The 18,422-nt window shown below is 42.9% G+C and overlaps 1 protein-coding gene across 2 annotated transcripts in view; it reads left to right on the plus strand.

The window, feature by feature from the left end:
* GPR176 (G protein-coupled receptor 176) overlaps positions 1-18,422 on the plus strand; it is a 51,929-nt gene that overhangs the window by 10,695 nt on the left and 22,812 nt on the right. The window contains exon 1 of one of the 2 annotated variants that reach the window (XM_054827249.1): positions 8,263-9,786. The exons of the other annotated variant lie outside the window; for it this stretch is intronic. The gene's annotated coding sequence lies outside the window, so the exon portion shown is untranslated. Of the gene's footprint in view, positions 1-8,262; positions 9,787-18,422 lie in introns of those variants that run through there. 2 annotated transcript variants of the gene reach the window in all.

The following is an 18,422-nucleotide window of genomic DNA, read 5'->3' on the forward strand; positions in this document are numbered from 1 at the left end:
GCCTCGTCCTCTTCCCCTCTCTAACTGCTCAGGGTAAAAGTCCATTAGTGTAAAATACATAAGCACATATATATGTGAACATCGATATGGATCCCTCTGTAGTAGCTGGTCTTAGACACCCAGTTGCTGGCCTGGAACTATGACCTTACCAGTAGCTGACCTCCAAATCCCAAGGTCTCTCCAGTAGCTGGCTTGGACCTCCTGGTCACCCACTAGCCAACTTTCAGAGCCCTCTTGTCCCACCTGGTATCTGGCCCAGACTTATGGCCACAGCAATACTTGCCTCCTTAGTGTGTTATCCTACTTGCTGGCTAGTCTGGCTTGATGTTCAGGAGTGATTACACACCGATATACACACCAACACAAATACACACTCTCTGGTCTCTCCAGTTGTTGCCACCCTGATGTGTGGGCCCTGATGTCCCATTGTCTGACTCTAGTTACTTCACTTGGACATCTGTATGCACACAGACCTATGGAGTAGAGAGCCTCTCACCCATGAGAAGAGTTGGAAATGGAGTTTAATGAGAAGACAGGATAGACTGTGCTGATCAGATGCAAGGCATGGCCAGACAAGTGTACTGACCAAATGCCAGTTTATAGATGGCTTTTATCCTCTTTTCCCTCTAGTCTCCCATACTTGTTCCTCCCCAAACCACCCTGAACTCTCCCTTTCCCCCTTTTTTTCCCCCTGCCATAAACATCCCATAAGAAATTTTGTACAATCCCAAAATGGTCATTCCCTGCATCCCAGAATGACTCCCATACCCCTGGGCTAAACCCCCTCAGTTTGAAAGGAGACCTGGGGAGCCTCTCACACAGACTCATGGATGGGGGTCACCTCTGGCCCATGGGGCTGAGGGTCCCCTGCGACAGCCTGGAGAGGGGTTGGGGCAGGGGCTCCTTTCTCTGAGTAGGTTATTGGAGTTCACCCATCTGCTATTGTGCCTTTCTGCTCCTTCATCTTCATGGAGACGAGCCTGTAATCACATTTCCTAACACAAGGTACAAACTGCACTTCTTTTTGATAATTTGAGTATGATGAGGCTCTGATATCATACCATAGATTTTATGTGTACCAGTGGGAATATCAATGTGAAGTGTTTTGCAGAGAGAAACAAAAGTGGTTTTTATACACATGCTGTATATATTTGAGGAAAAACTCCCAAATGATCAAGATAATGTTTTGTTTTCATGCTGTACTTCTTTTGACCCCCTTCTGCCCCCCTGGCCCATCACAGAATTTGTTAATGACTCTGCATTCTTGGGTGTCCAGTATAGGTGGTCACTGGGGCAACAGCTGAACTAGAAGTCCAAAGTCTTGGGACTTCTCTGTGTTATGTTTCCTAGACTTGCTGTCTCACTAAGTGACAAGGAAGGAGTTCTCAAAATGCACTGAGAGTGGGCTAGGTACTGCTAGAAAGTTTGCAAATGGCAGAAATACCAGTGAAACAATTATTGTATTATACCTCTCTTGATTTCACTGCTGATTAATGCTATCCCTGTTGGAAGTACAGCCTCTTGCTTTCCGAACAGTACTGTTACGTGTAAGCCTTTTTTATTTTTAGTATCTTTAAATTAGATTTAGCAGCTGGAAGCAGGGACAAGAACTGGTGCCTTGTAGTCAACGAGCTTCCATAGAAACATTGCAATAAGGAGAATATCCTGGATTGGAAGGCTGGCTGGATAACAAATCGCATAACCTCTCATGGTAAGGCATTAGATCAGCCCAACAAGGCAAATGGCAATTATGGTAGTAACAAAAGCAGTAGTGACGTTGAAATGGCGATGGCAGGGAGGGCTCTAATTGTCTTATTCTTTGCTGATGGTCTTTTGCTGTCATTGTGGATTGCTGGGAGATTGCTGTGGACTGCTGCCTTTTTAAATGCTTTATCAGTTATGATATTCAACACAGTAATTTACATTCTTCTCCATCATGAATAGTCTGGCTTACTTCCTGCCAAATGTGGTCCTTCCTTCTGTTCTGCCAGTTCTCTTGGGGGGGGGGAAAAAGCCTGTAATTTTTTTGGGCATGGAGGCTCTGTTTTTAGTCTGCTTTTTTTCTACAGCCTTTGACTTATTCTCTTGTCTGTCAAAGCAATTCCATGCAAGAACTCAACAATTTCTTCCAGAAAACTTATAAAATATGAAGTGATCTTGCTTCTCGTGTAACCTCTTGTATCTGTCTCTATGTACCTTGTGTCACTTAGCTTGTGTTCAGACTCCAGCAGGCCCTACTTTTACTGTGTATCTGTATTTCTGATGGCATAGAATCATAGAACCATAGAATCATAGAATGGTTTGGGTTGGAAGGGACCTCAAAGATCGTCTAGTTCCAACCCCCCTGCTGCGGGTAGGGACACCCTCCACTAGACCACATTGCCCAAAGCCTCATCCAACCTGGCCTTGAACACTTCCAGGGATGGGGCATCCACAACCTCTCTGGGCAACCTGTTCCACTGCCTCACCACCCTCACAGTAAAGAATTTCTTTCTAACCTCTAATCTAAATCGACCCTCTTTTAGTTTAAACCCATTACCCCTTGTCCTGTCACTACACTCCCTGAGAAACAGTCCCTCTCCAGCTTTCCTGTAGGCCCCTTCAGGTACTCGAAGGCCACAATTAGATCTCCCTGGAGCCTTCTCTTCTCCAGGCTGAACAATCCCAACTCTCTCAGCTGAATAGCATAACTGGATCATTTCTCTGATACTGTGGAACAAACAACAAAGTCTGTCATACAAGGGGCTAAAATGTATTTACCACTGCTGTTGCCTGAATTAATTGAAAAAAGTGAGAAATATTGAGGTAGAGTGGTTTTTTTTTGTTGTTGTTTCAATTTATTATCTGTAGTTTTAAGGAGTATCTAGAACAGAGAGGGTAGTCTGATTTGCCTTTTCTATTTGTTGTATTAAGCTGTTTATTTCCTTTAGCGTTTTCAGAGATGCATTAGCTACAACCCCTTTGGGACTGTGTCAGTTTGAATCAAGAGCTCCTTTGTGCCTTTTAGCTTTCCCCAGCTTTTAGTTTAAATGCTCTGCTGCAATTTTCATCCTGACTCCAGTTAAGGTGCAGGCAGCCTGTCCTTCTTTTGCAGGTCAGTCTTGAACTGAAAGGTACCCTGTTTCTTAATGTATCTAAAACTCCCTTCTCGGCATCACCACCTCATTCATGCATTGAGACTACTGATCTCTGTCTGCCCTTAGCATATAGAGCTCTTAATAAGTCTCTTAATGACAGTGGTTATGAAGGTCCTGGGCTTCAGTATCCTGGTTGGTCACCTGAACTGAGCCTACAGAACATCCCTCTGACACTTCACTGTGTTGCCAGTACTGATACAGACTGACCATTGACCCTGTTCTTTCTTGTGAGCTATTGGGAGATCCCAGGACGTCCGCTCCCTTTGCACCTGACAGGCAAGTTACCGTGCAGTCCTTCGTCTTTGATATCTCAAAGCCAGCTAGCTCTGTGCCTTGTAAAGCCACCTCCTGCCATGCTGCTTCCTGTCCTTGGAGTCTTCTTTACTGCAGGTGCATCCAGTACGCCAGAGGACACTCTTGCCCAGATGGATACTGTCCTTCCCTGAGACTCATGTCCCCAGCACAAGAGCTGTTGCAGTGGAGGTGAGACTATGCAGCAGTGTCCCTGTAGGCCTCATCTGGGATCTTTTTATTTCTCTTAGCTGTTCCAGTTTAGCCATTCCCACCTGAAGAGGATGAGGGCCAGGAACTCCTTGTACTGTACACACACAGAAAAAACCTGCCGCTGAATAGGTAATCACATGTGCTGCACTTCGGCCAGTAGTACTGTTACTGGACTTTGACTGGCACGTTGAGCTTAACGTATTAGTTTTTTATAAGTTTTATTAGTTTAACTTGTCATTTTCTTCAGTGATTAAGATTGCTGTCCTCCTACTGTATTGTACCCTTTTTAAGTTTCTTAGCAGTGAAGTAAGGTGTAGCCTGTATGAGATAAAGTGAGGAGTGAGTGCATGCACGTGTGAGTGAGCGTGTGTGGAGAAGCAAGCTCATCTGTACCTTTGCCAGTGCAGGCTCCCAGTGCACCCTTCCATCTTTGCTGCCCCTGTTCACTATGCTCTTCTGGTTATTTAGCTTCTGCCTTTTGTCCTGTTGTCGCCTCCACCCCGGGTTACTCTCATCCCCCTTGTCAGGGTCAAGGGACCACCTTGCAGACCTTTTTGCATCCCACCCCCTCACATCCTCCACAGTAGTCGCTTGGCAAACACTCAGAGTAGCCTCAGCAAACTCCCACTTACCCAAAGCACGTGGCCACCAAAGGAAGCAGGCCAGCCCCAAACTCACCAGTCTTACTTGCCTTCCCACTGTTCCTGTCTTTCCGGGGCAAAACAGCTGTACCACTTGCCTGTTTAATTGCCCTTTGTTTGCTACAGGTACTCCCACCACAGAGTTAAGCATTCATCCTATTTTGTTTGGAGTGCACAAATACCCTAAGACAGGTGGATGTAGCATCCATCTCTTTTTTACAGATACATTGTGACTCCATCTTGTGTAGGTTAAGTCTGGGAAACTACAGGTATGTATACAGTAACACTGTGTGTATGACTACTAATCATCAGGAAATTATACTGGGATGTTGCCACATATACTGCTCTTTAACATGTCCATATTTTTTTAGAGCACTTTTTAAAAGATACAGTTCTTATTTTGCCTGCTTCACCTAAACATTGATGCATTAACAGAAAAAGGGAACATTGCAAGGAACATCATGTACAGGTCAGCAGAATTACTATAATACTTACAGAAAAAGCAGCAGAACTCAATAGTGTATTACAGAATGTTCTTTTACTTCACTTATAAAAAAATTTATCTATTATCCTTATTTTCATCCAGTACAGTTCTCTAGTGTTCATGCTAGATTTGGCTAAGTTCAGTATTCTATGTCTGCAATTTAATTTGAGAAAAGAAATAAATTGCCATTATACTAAAATTTTTCTGACTCTAACAAGCCTGTGTAATAGGGCAGCAAAGACATCCTTTTGTTTTATTCAGCTTTTAAAACACAGTCGGCAGAAGAAAACAATCTGGTTGAAGGAGATACTAAAAAACCTGTGCAGCTGGCAAAGGCTGATACTGCATGATGTGGTACCAGCCTCTGGAGACTTATTTTGATTATTTTAAGCATTTAAGAAAGTAAAATTGTACTTCAGGTTCTAAAGGAGCTGAAAAACACTGAGCTACTCTTTGGACTCTGTTTCTCCAGTAATTTCTTAGAGCCTAACGTGGACAGATCCAAATAAGGAGCTGTGTTGGAATGCTTTATATTTGCTGGGGCTAGTCCGATGGTCAGAGGTGATTGCTTTGTGACTGAAAATGCAGGTTACATGATCAAAGACATTTCTATGTGATAGGGTCTAAAACAATTTATACATGGAAATGTCTAGGAAGGGCAAATAGAGCCCTAGAACCTCTAGTATCTGTATATGCTGCTAGTAAGTGGTCTTTTCTTCATTTAATATCATGTAGAGAGCTTACAAAGATGGTACCTATTTGCATAATAGCCTGTTAATAGTGTTACAATTGCACGTATCTTAGCATCATTGATGAAGGGTTGTTAACAGGCTCTGTCCATACATTCTACTATTTTCAGAGGATAGATAACTTTGCAGTCCTGACAGTCTGCTATCTGAAAGAGAATTTCCTTGATTTGTGTTTGGAGGAGTGGAGACCTGGTTCAGGTCTGTCCCTAGGTGAATTTAGGTGAGTTAGGCTGCTTGCAAGGCTTCTCTTTGGACTGGGAGAAAGGCAGGCTTTGAGTCTGCTTCAGTCTTCTTCAGTCAAGGCCATCTTCATGTATTGTATGGTCATATCTATCCAATAATACTAGTCTGTAAGAATGAGACCACTCCTTTTTTAAATTGTTGGAATCTGACTCTATGGGCTTTCTGTGCTGTATATCCAGCTCTATTATCTCTGAGACTGGTGTGGCAGCTTGGGGTGAGACAACTGTCTTGTGTTGCTGCAGGGTAGGAAGAACGTGTAAACCCAAGCAATAAGAATAGCCTGAACATGAACTGATTCTACACATTTCATACTGTAAGTAAATGGCTCTATGCAGTCTCTGTTGGAGCCTCAGGTGGCAAGAATGCTATTGCATTTCCATATATTCTCAGTTGCTAGCATAAATTAGAGCATGATCAATATAAGGTAGCAGCAGCTCTTTAAATAAAGTATTTTTTGTTTAATTGTTTGCTTTTAGGGAATGGAATTCCTCTAATATCTTTGTTTTATTTTAGACATGGACTTGATGCATTTGGCTTTACCCCTGACTTATCCAATCATGCTAAAGAAGAACCTTCTTTTGCTGTGCAACAAATGACATCTGTTTATCTAGTCATTTTCTGGGAGAGAGCAAATTATCCCTAAAGGCCAGCCTTCCTGTTTAAAAAAAAAAAAAATCCATCTTTGTACACATTTTTGCTTTGCTAAGTAACAGTTGAGATTATTTACCTAATACATTCTCTCTCATATTATCAGGTGTCTCTTCTTATTCAGGCAATATATTAGCTAATTTATATGTTATCATTTATAAGCCGTGTTTACACACAAACTTGCATTTGTTTACAAAAACTTGCTTTAAATGACCACTCTTATCCTGTGTCAACACCTGTATTCACGTTAAAATGAAATTAATGTTCAAATGGTCTCTTGCACCAGGTAATAGAGTACCAGCCATAGTGTGCCAGAGTGACACTTGAACTACCGCACCCTGGGGACAAGCATATTGGCATAGTGTGCTGAGGTTTTTTGGTGCCTGGTCTTATTAAGTGACAGGTGCTTTAACCACTTAGTTTAATTTGATAACACAGTCATTTCTCTTGAGCTTTGATACTTTTATAATTAAATTTGTTTAACATCTTTAATTTCACACACACAAGTGATTACCACCAACAGAAAAAAATCTCCTCTTCTTTCCCCTGCCTTCTCCAACCGCTTGTTTTGTAACCTTTAGTTTAACACTGGGGAAGAACAAGACTTGGTGAATATCAAAGTCTGTAACAGCTATTTAAACACCTGATAAGCATCTCCCAATCATATATGTTCACAAAGCTCAGCAATGAGTGATGTGCAGCTCTTACATCTGGTGAGGTGTGCTGGAACACACTTCATCAGGGCAACTGACGTCATCTACCTGGACTTGTGCAAGGCATTTGACACTGTCCTGCATGACATCCTTGTCTCTAAATTGGAGAGACATGGATTCAATGGATGGACCACATGGTGGATAAGGAATTGGCTGGATGGCTGCACTCAAAGAGTTGTGATCAACACCTCAATGTCCAAGTGGAGAACAGTGATGAGTGGCGTTCCTCAGGGGTCGGTACTGGGACCAGCACTGTTTAACATCTTTGTCAGCGACATGGACAGTGGGATCAAGCGCACCTTCAGCAAGTTTGCTGACGACACCAAGCTGTGTGGTGTGGTCGACACACTGGAGGGAAGGGATGCCATCCAGAGGGACCTTGACAGGCTGGAGAGGTGGGCCCGTGCAAACCGCATGAAGTTCAACAAGGCCAAGTGCAAGGTCCTGCACATGGGTCGGCGCAATCCCAAGCACGACTATAGGCTGGGTGAGGAATGGATTGAGAGCAGCCCTGAGGAGAAGGACTTGGGGATGTTGGTTGATGAGAAGCTCAACATGAGCCAGCAGTGTGCGCTTGCAGCCCAGAAAGCCAACCATGTCCTGGGCTGTGTCAAAAGAGGTGTTCCCCAGCAGGTCGAGGGAGGTGATCCTGCCCCTCTACTCCGCTCTTGTGAGACCCCACCTGGAGTACGGCATCCAGCTCTGGGGGCCCCAGTACAGGAGAGACACGGAGCTGTTGGAGCGAGTCCAGAGGAGGGCTATGAAGCTGATCAGAGGGCTGGAGCATCTCTCCTATGAGGACAGGCTGAGAGAGGTGGGATTGTTCAGCCTGGAGAAAAGGCGGCTCCGGGGAGATCTAATTGCAGCTTACCAGTACCTGAAGGGGCCTACAGGAAAGCTGGTGAGGGACTGTTTCTCAGGGAGTGTAGTGACAGGACAAGGGGTAATGGGTTTAAGCTGAAGGAGGGTCGATTTAGATTAGAGGTTAGGAAGAAATTCTTTACTGTGAGAGTGGTGAGGCAGTGGAACAGGTTGCCCAGAGAGGTTGTGGATGCCCCATCCCTGGAAGTGTTTAAGACCAGGTTGGATGGGGCTTTGGGCAATGTGGTCTAGTGGAGGGTGTCCCTGCCTGCAGCAGGGGGGTTGAAACTAGATGATCTTTGAGGTCCCTTCCAACCCAAACCATACTACGATTCTATGATTCTATGCTTCAGGCAGTGCTGAGTGTCATAAGTGTGTGTGGGAAACGGCATTTGAGTGGGTCCTGATGGAAAGTACTATTCTTACTAGGGAAAAGCATAGTGAAAGTCATCATCAGCCTCATCATCTTCACCATCACCACCTGCTGCACTTGCAAAGACACCAAGGGGACAACATTTGTCTTGAGACCCCATTGCTTCCCCTCCCTGTCACCATGGGGCAGAGTTTTTCCTGTTTCCCTTTTCTCTCACTTTCTCTCCTTTGGGTTTTTTTTTTTTATCTCTAAATTAACTTTGAAGTCAATGTATGCCATCAGCTATGGACACCATGAATAATTTTTTGTGCCTTTAAGCCAGTGTCAACATCCTTTGGTCAATGAATGGAAACTGCTCAGACACTACAAAGTTTCTGAACCTATTTCTGGTAACTTTGCTTTTTGCCATAACAATTTACTTCATGTCCACAAAGCTGCTAATTTCTAGAGTGGTTTCCTTAGCTGTGTCTTGAACTAATTTACTGTTCTTATTCTCTGATTTAATAATTTTAGTTAAGTTTTCAACTCAAGATGAGCTTGTATTGTGCATTATGGATCAATATTTGGAATTGTGCCTCCCAGCATTTGGAAGCCTTCAACAAGTCTGTATAAGTCATTCTTCATTTTGCCTGAAGTTGTTTGAAGATCTTGTAATTTAGATTTCTAAAGTCCAAATAGCAAAGGAAACAGTAAAAGAAGCTAGAATACATGAAGGAGAAGGAGAGTACATAACAGAAGGAGCAATGGTTGTCGTGTGCGTATATGTCCATACAGCTGAAATTGTCAGAAACTATGACTGAGTTTTGTCTGTCTGTCCTGAAAGGCCATATAGATGGATGTTCACCATCTCCTGAATATCAGGCTTAGGGTGTCACCCAGCAGAATCATTATCTGCTCTTGCAAAATTGGGCCATAAGTGACTTCCAAAGGTAAGATGGTTACTTAGGGAACCCCATGATCTTATCTCAATACTCCTATTTCTGGTCTCTCATTCTAGACAGTGGCCAAGCTGTACCTTTGGAAGCTGTAGAAATCAAATTTTTATATACTTTTGATTAAGTAAAAATGAACCACACACAAAAAACCCCACTTCTATTTTGCTTCAGCCAAGTTATTTTAAAAATAAATTTTGATTTGCAAAATGATTCACTACATTGGAAGAGTCTTAATTAGAAAATCCCTGCTGGCTGTTGAGTGCTTTCAGTTATTCTGATTAATCGTATACTACCACTGTGTGGAATAATTCTGCCACAACTTGGGGAGTCTTTTGAACAATTTGCTGCTGCTCAGGGGTTCCCAAAAGATTGATTATAAACTGAAACCATCACAGGAGCATGCAATAATAAAAATAATTCCGTGCTTTTTTAACTCTGACAGTTGCAAAGCCTGTAAAGAACTGGAATAAAGACTGAAATCTGACTGTAGATACAGAGGTGAGTTCTAGAAAATTACTTTAGTCTATGAAGAAGACAGCAGTCAGACTGAAGAGTTTCCTCACATCTCCTTTTTCCTGTACGCTTTTGACTCTGTTTTGTTGCTGAGTACAGAGAGATTTTTTTGAGAATTGTCTTTTTGGCATGGTAACTACTGCAACAGCAGCATGTAATAGCAGTCACAGATACTCGTAGTGTGTTAGTAGTCTGCAGGGAGTATTTATTAAATTATAGACCTGTACTGCAGCAATACTTACCCAAGAAACACACGCTAGAAAGTGCCATGTGTTTCAGTGAGACAGTGGGGAACCTTGGTTTGATCTTAAGCATAAATGAGAGCGTTTGATTTGTTGTATTTAACTTTCTTTCATGTTAGGAAAGTAGCCATAGAGATAGTTACCCCAGCTGGAATAGAGAGGGAGCTTCTCTGGTCAAAGTAAAAAAAGCAGCTACGTACAGATTAAGAGTAGATCCTGTGTGAGATATTTGCCATCTTTTTAATGTTCTCTCTCTTAAGGAGGAGGAAAGTGGCAGCACACAATGTTTAATCTCTTTAACTGGAAAATAAAGTGACATAGGTCTGAGATCCACCCAAGAGACCGGGCAAGAGACAGGAAACACCTGTAGCGTAGCTGATGCCAGGACCATGTGCCCAGGTCAGAGCTTGAACGTGGCTGCTGGAGTTGTGTGCAGGGGCTGGTGGTCCCAGGTGAGGTCAGCTGGGGCCACTGAGGCCCTCATAGTCAGCCTGTGTGAAATTTGGTTTTGCACATAATTGTAAAAAGTACGTGTGCAAGATTAATGTTAATACATGACATTATGTCTGTGCAAAGGTATGTCTGTAACCCTACTTTGACACCTACTGAACACCTTTCTGGCAGATAGAGGATGGCCTGATTTCTGCTTTTCTTGCCCAATCTACGTCCCCACTTAAAAAGCTAAGAAAAGCGATAGGTGCGGTAGCTTACTGAAAACCTGTCGGGCAGTGCAACCAGATCTGTAATATGCTTCCCTCTCCCTGCTCTGGTCACTCAGGCACATTAAGGAAAAAAATTATCCTCTGCTCTCTGAAGCATCTCACACCTTCTGGTGACTGGTAAGAGAAAGTGGTTGAAATCTCTGTGTGGCTGTTAGCTCAAGCTGCATAGCCGATCTTGGGGCCGGTATGGCTGGCGAGGTGATGTGGGCACTAAATCCCCTGTGCAAGGGCGAGGAAACCAGCGCCTGCCGCCTGGCTTGCTTTCTCACTATTTATCACAGCGAGGGCTGAGAGGGATTTCTGTGATCTGTTACCTAAGAATCAAAGTCTTACACCAGGTAACAAGTGACGCAAAGAGCAGTGTTACAGTGAGCTGCAGAGAGAAAGGATGTTGCAGTGGAAGAGGCTCCTTCTGCATAGAAGTGTGTGTAGGAGAAAAGCAGATGAGGTTGTTACTCAGAGCCCTGATGTATTAGTGATGTTTCAGCAGGAAAGAGGGAGATTCCTGTATTTTGTTCTGTCTGGGAAAGAAACATTTTGCTGATTTACTATCAGCTATAATCATGAATCACTGTCTTAGGTAAATAAAGCTGCTGGCCTCCCTATTTTATGGGATGTTATACCCGATTGTATGCTCTTACATGTGTTGATCTAATTCATGCTAAAGGCCTTGGTTACTTTTCATGAAGGTTTTCATAGGAAGATGTATTGGGAAGTTGGTCACCAGAGCAAAATGTTTTCAAAATAGAATAGAAAAGGTGCTCAAAAGTTATAAATGTGACTTTGTAACTGGCTAACCTCTTATTTGTTTACTGCTGCTAACAAGGACAGCAGCCTATATTTTTTGTAACATCTGAGTTCAGGAACTGTTGGCAGGTCTGAGTTTTCCTTTATGGGCCCTACCTGGACCTCAGGACTGTAACAAAGAAAGTATGGGAATTTGCTTTGATTTTCCTTGCACAAACAAGTAGGTGTCAGGACCCTCAGTGTCATGCCTGGAGCAACAGGACCGCGCTGTCCCATCTGTGTGGACTCAAGGTAGAATGGAAGTATGCTGAAATGTTTATCATCCTTTGCATCCAAAGGTATGAAGTCATGGATATGATTTGTGCTTAAGAAACAAGCATTCAGACTCCTCATGGCTGTTTCTTGCTAAACAGAATCGTTGTGGCATGTTGCAGTACTGAGAGGGCTCATTTTGTGTAAGGTTCCAGCAGATTAATGAAGTTTGGGGTGGCCTAAAGCTTAAAAAAAGAGAAATGTTGGCCTGCCTTTCCAGTGTTGTTAAAATATTTTTCTGCATTTATTTAGGTTTTTCATGATGAAGGAAATTTTGTTCTTTAGAAAACATTGTTAAAGCTGTAAATTTGTAAATTTTCAACTTCTCCAGGGTAAAAAAGAGGTTGTCTTTAATCAAGTTCATTTCTTTTCAGTGTCTTATCCTCAATTCAGTTGAGTTAGCATGATTAGAACTAAGCCTCTCATGGTCCAGTAAATATGGCAAGAATTTATTTTGAAAGGTGCAGAGTGAAGAGATTTCCCTAATATGTTTGATTGTTATATGTTCCCCTGCTTTTTTTAAATGTATTTTTTGCTAAAGATCACAAAAGTATAAATCAATTTTGTCCACAAAAAGCGTAATAGAAGACTCCAGATGATCCTGTGTCCTGTTTTTGACTGGGGTAGAGTTAATTTTCACAAGAAGCTGGGAGGAGACACAGCCAGGACAGCTGATCCAAACTGGCCAAAGGGATATTCCATACCATATGACGTCATGCTCAGTATATAAGGGGAGGAGCTGGCCAGGGAAGGGGGATTGCTGCTTGGGGACAGGCTGGACATTGGGTTCCAGGTGGTGAGCAAATCGCATTGTGTATCATCTGCTTTGTATATTTTATTAGTAGTGTGGTTGTTATTTTCCTCTCCTTTGCTGTCCCAGTAAACCGTCCTTATCCCAACCCACGAGTTTTGCCTTTTTCTTCTGATTCTCCTCCCTGTCCCACTGGGAGGAGGGAGTGAGCAGCTGTGTGGTGCTCAGCTGCCAGCTGGGGCTAAACCATGACATCCTGTGACCGGAACCAAACAAAATAAAAAAAAAAAAAAAGCAATTACACTGGAGTTTTACCTCCACCTGCTTTTGTTGCAGGCTGTGTGATACTGTGTGGAGCAGGTGAAATGTTAATCCAAATAGATAAAATTAAGACTAAAGGCACATGAGTAAAGGTTTTTAGGTAAATATGCTGGAACGTGCCTATGAAAATAGCTAAGTACTGTTATTCCATCTAAATGAACAGGTGAGCTGTGTACACACTACAGTGTTAATACAGTATTTGTCTCAATGACAGCATCATTAGAGTCACAAAACTTAGCTTTGAAGATTCCTTTGTATTCACATGTGACAAAAACTCTGCTTTATTTTGCATTTTGTTTACTTGCATTGGAGTAAATGTAAGAAATATCCTACCAGGTTTGTGCTAAAGCAGATGAAAAAGAGCTCTTGTAAATAATAATACAGATCAAAGAGTACTGAACAACTCTCATGTCCAAGAGAGGTCTGTCTTCAGCCTGAAAGCTTCTCTTTCTTTTCTTCCCCCCCCCCATTTGTGTAGTTGGTTTAATAAAAAATATTGCCTCCCATACCATCTTTGCCTCTCATTACTTTGCAGAGCTGTGGTTCTTGTGGGTGTTTGTTGTACTGAAGTGGTAACTTGAGATTAGATTTTTTTCCTGCTTCATCCTCTGAAGAGATGCAAAGACGTCACCTGTAGAGCAATTGCATGAAATGTACATGACTACTCCAATACAGCTTTAGTAATAGGTACTGAAAATGTATTTTTTAAAAAAACAACAACCATGAACAATTCAAATAGGGTAAAAATGGAAAATTAATAAGTAAATTGAATTCATAATGTTCACAAACACTTGGCAGAAAGAGGATACATTAAGAGAAAAAAATTACCCACTGGTCTCTATTGTAGCTGTGTTGGGTTTGTGTGGCAAGGTTTTGGTAGCGAAGGGGGGGGGCTACAGGGGTGGCTTCTGTGAGAAGCTGCCAGAAGCTTCCCCTGTGTCTGATAGAGCCAATGCCAGCCGGCTCCAAGACGGACCCGCCGCTGGCCAAGGCCAAGCCCATCAGCTCCTCTGTGATAACATATTTAAGAAGGGAAAAAACCAGTTAGAGAGAGCTTTTGCAGCCGGAGAGAGGAGTGAGAAGATGTAAGAAACTCTGCAGACACCAAGGTCAGTGCAGATGGAGGGGGAGGAGGTGCTCCAGGCGCCGGAGCAGAGATCCCCCTGCAGCCTGTGGTGAAGACCATGGTGAGGCAGGCTGTCCCCCTGCAGCCCATGGTGAAGACCATGGTGAGGCAGGCTGTCCCCCTGCAGCCCATGGAGGAAGGATGAGGGGGTGTAGAGATTCCACCTGCAGCCCGTGGAGGACCCCAAGCTGGAGCAGGTGGAGGCACCTGAAGGAGGCTGTGGCCCATGGGAAGCCCACGCTGGAGCAAGCTCCTGGCAGGACCTGTGGACCCGTGGAGAGAGGAGCCCACGCCAGGGCAGGTTTGCTGGCAGGACTTGTGACCTCGTGGGGGACCCACGCTGGAGCAGTTTGGTCCTGAAGGTCTGCAGCCCATGGGAGAGACCCACGCTGGAGCAGTTCGTGAAGAACTGCAGCCCATGGGAGAGACCCACGCTGGAGCAGTTCGTGAAGAACTGCAGCCCATGGGAGAGACTCACATTGGAGAAGTTCGTGAAGGACTGTCTCCCGTGAGAGGGACTCCATGCTGGAGCACGGGAACGATGAGAGGAGTCTTCCCCCTGAGGATGAAGAAGCGGCAGAAACCACGTGTGATGAACTGACCATAACCCCCATTCCCCGTCCCCCTGTGCCACTGAGGGGGGGGAAGGTTGAAGCCGGGAGTGAAGTTGAGCCCAGGAAGATGGGAGGGGTGGGGGGAGGTGTTTTAAGAGTTGATTTTATTTCTTATTCCTCTGCTCTGTTTTGCTTAGTAATAAATTAGATGAATTCCCTCTCTAAGTTCGGTCTGTTTTGCCCGTGACAACAATTAGTGAGTGATCTCTCCCTGTCCTTATCTCGACCCACAAGCATTTCGTTATGCCTTTTCTCCCCTGTCTAGTGAATGAGGGGAGTGATAGAGCGGCTCTGGTGGGCACCTGTCCCCCAGCCAGGGTCAACCCACCACAGTAGCCGACAAACATAGCATGAAAACAGTCTTTTTAAATCTTCACGTTTTTAAATGTGATAAAGAATTCTTAGAAACAAAAAATTACCCTTAGAGTATATATGTGGACAAAAAGGAAGAGGCATGCATTTCTTCTTCAACATTTGTTCTGTTTCCCAGCAGCATGAAATTGGTAAAACAATTAATAAGTTAACAAAACAAAAGTTAGAATAGAGGAAAGGGAATAATTTTAGTGCCAGTTGCATTGAATTACAGGTTTTATGTATTTTCAGAACAGTGTGAATCCGGTAATTGTATTATCAGTGTTCATCTAAATGTGATGTCTGAAGGAAATAGGAATTTAACCAGATAATGCCTTCTGGTTCCTCTGTTAGGCTGCAGAGAGGAACACTGGGGTCTGTTAATGCTGATCACACTGAGGTGACGTTAGGTGACATGAGGATTGAACTGTTGACACAGGAAGGGTCTGCTGGCAGCTTGGGCTAGGACCTTTGTTGCAGAAAGAATTAAGAATGGTGATCAGATCAATACAGATCAAACTTTGTGTCTCTGGGAGGCTAAAGCTATACTTTTATACTCCCAGTAAAACTTGAGTTTGGCATGTGTATTATGCATACAGGGGGTAGGCTCTTCCTCTCTTCCTTTTTTCCCCACTTTGTGTTTCAAGAGAAAAAAACCTGCCTCCCTCTTTTATGGGTGGCATTACTCTTACTTATTAACCTGATGAAAGAGTTGAAAGAGTAGAGGAAAATTGTCCATCTTCTCCTCTTCTTTCAGTTGTCCATAGCAAGGAGAATTAGAGATGACCTTCAAGTCCTGCTTTCCTGTCATTGCTTATGTCACTATCTTAGCAGGGTTGAGAAGGCAGTAAGATAGCTTTATGATCGTGTTCATCTACATAACTATTGGGACAGCCAAATTTATTGACAGTGGCCTGCTTGAAGGATGGAAAGTGGCCTCAGGTCTGTTTTGCATTTTGTTTTGGTTTTAGCTTTTCTAAGTAGGTTTATTTATAATGTAAGTCTCCTTGCGTGTCCTACGGAGACTCCATCATCTCAGCAAAGGAAAGCTAGTTATGAAATACTTGACAACTAATTCATAAATCAGGCAGCCTGGGATCAGTGGAATGACAAAAAAAAAGGATATATAGAAATGCTTCCCAATTAAGTGCTCATTTCCAAGGAATGGAAACAGTCCTTTGGGTCATTCCACAATTCTCTTCGTGTATGGCATTATACAATTTATTTCTAATTTCCGTTTTCTTTGCAGACTGTCGTTATCATGTCACATTAAAAACACAGCCTTGAGAGAGTAGAGCCTTCCGCTGACGTTTGAAAGGGAGCTCTCTCTACACGAGCAGGCACATCTGTGGTACGTGGTTTCAGAACATCACACAAGTGTCCTGGTTTTAGCTGAGAGGGTTGATTTTCTTCATAGTAGCTAGTGTGGGGCTATGTTTTGGATTTGTGCTGGAAGCAGTGTTGATAATACAGAGATGTTTTTGTTATATGGACCTGTTGTTGAGCAGTGCTTACACGGGGCCAAGGCCTTTTCTGCTTCTCGTGCTGCCCTGCCAGCGGGATGGCTGGGGGTGCACAAGAAGTTGGGAGGAGACACAGACAGGACAGGTGACCCAAACTGACCAAAGGGATATTCCATACCATATGACGTCATGCTCAGTTTATAAGGAGCTTGGGGGAGGAGAGACGGGGAGGCGGTGGCATTCGGAGCGATGGCGTTTGTCTTCCCAAGTAACCGTTATGCATGACAGAGCCCTGCTTTCCTGGGGATGGCTGAACACCTGCCTGCCCATGGGAAGTGGGGAATGAATTCCTTGCTTTGCTTTGCTTGTGCACGCGGCTTTTGCTTTACCTGTTAAACTGTCTTTATCTCAACCCACGAGTTTTCTCACTTTCACTTTTCCAATTCTCTCCCCCATCCCGATGTGGGGGAGTGAGCGAGCGGCTGCATGGTGCTCAGCTGCCGGCTGGGGTTAAACCACAACAAGAAGATAAAGCTACATGACTGCCATTAATATTGTAATGAGCCATGTGGCAGAAGTTACTAACCAAGTATTTGGCCTGGCCAGACATATTGCAAATTAGATACAAAATAATTGATGGATTGTTTAGTTTAACCATTTAAACTCAGAAAAGGCTACTGATGTACTGGCAGTATTTGCTGCTTTGTACTACCAGAGTAAGACTTCTAAGTAGGCTATTAAACAGCAGTTCAATAACAGTAATTATTAATGTGTATACAACTCAAACATTAATATTGCATTAATTTTTTTGCATTTATGTATACACTAGATGTTTTATGAAATATATATCTAACCATCATAGTTGTCAATTACGTCTCTCTGTTAGTGTATTTTACCAATACAACTTGAAATGGTAAATTTTTTCCATCTTTGAATACCAGAAGTTTTTTATTTATTTGCTGTTGGAACGCTGAGGCAAGAACAAAAAAATGAATAATCTCCACTAAAAATAATTTTACAGGAATCAGGGAAGTGTTAAGTCATGTAAATTCTGCTTTAGGATACAGGTGGGACACCCTTGCTCTCCTCAGTTTCAAGTTGTTCTATGGTCTGTTGAGCTACTCACACAAGCAATGGTAGAATGAGTCAGGGTTCAACAACATGTCTTTGAGTTTCTCTGTAATGATTTTTTTTTGCCTCATTATAGTGCTAATTTTTGGAGTTAAATTTTTATTGAGTAGGCTCCAGAGATGACTGTAGACTCTCAGTAAAATGCTGTGGGCTTTTTGTTTTTTCTTTCTTTACTTTCAATCTAGAACATCTACTGTTTTAATTCCAAGTTTGTTACTTTACTGATGGAGTCTTCCTCTACTATGCTTTTAGAAAAGAGACTTTCTCTGAAGGCACTTGTCATAAATGAAAGCTTTTAAAGCAGCGTCATAGTTTGTGGCACTCTTAGAATGTTAGCACGAGGATCCAAATGGATCATGGATATGGAGCATCCACAGGTTTCTCCGTACACAAGAGTGGGTTTGCAGGACAGGGCAGAGGGTGGTCATGTAGCTCCCTGTGCTGAATGTTTTTCTTTTTCTATGCGAGCAGTGGAGTGTTGCAGTCTGTCAGTAATATTTTTTTTTTAAATAAAATGGGATCACCTCAACAGAATCTGAAAGAAGCCCATATGCTAGTTTTCTAAAATGAAGACATCTTAATGAAGACAGTTTGGAACACAGGTGGCTATTTTTCCTGCTATATTTATATAATTTTCAAAATATGACAGAGAGGTTATTACAATTGCGCAATCTAAAATGACTATCACTCTGTTTGCTTATATGAAACTTGTCCTTAAAGCTTCCAGAGTGATTCTAATGTTCCCCAGTACACATCTGGTAGCAAACTGTTTAAAACAGGTTCTGCTGATGAGTTGTCTCCCACTGGAAAATCAGAAAGAGTTGAGGTAACCTCTGACAGT

The sequence above is a fragment of the Grus americana genome, chromosome 5 (assembly GCF_028858705.1).
Source record: "Grus americana isolate bGruAme1 chromosome 5, bGruAme1.mat, whole genome shotgun sequence".
In the NCBI taxonomy this organism is placed as follows: Eukaryota; Metazoa; Chordata; class Aves; order Gruiformes; family Gruidae; genus Grus; species Grus americana.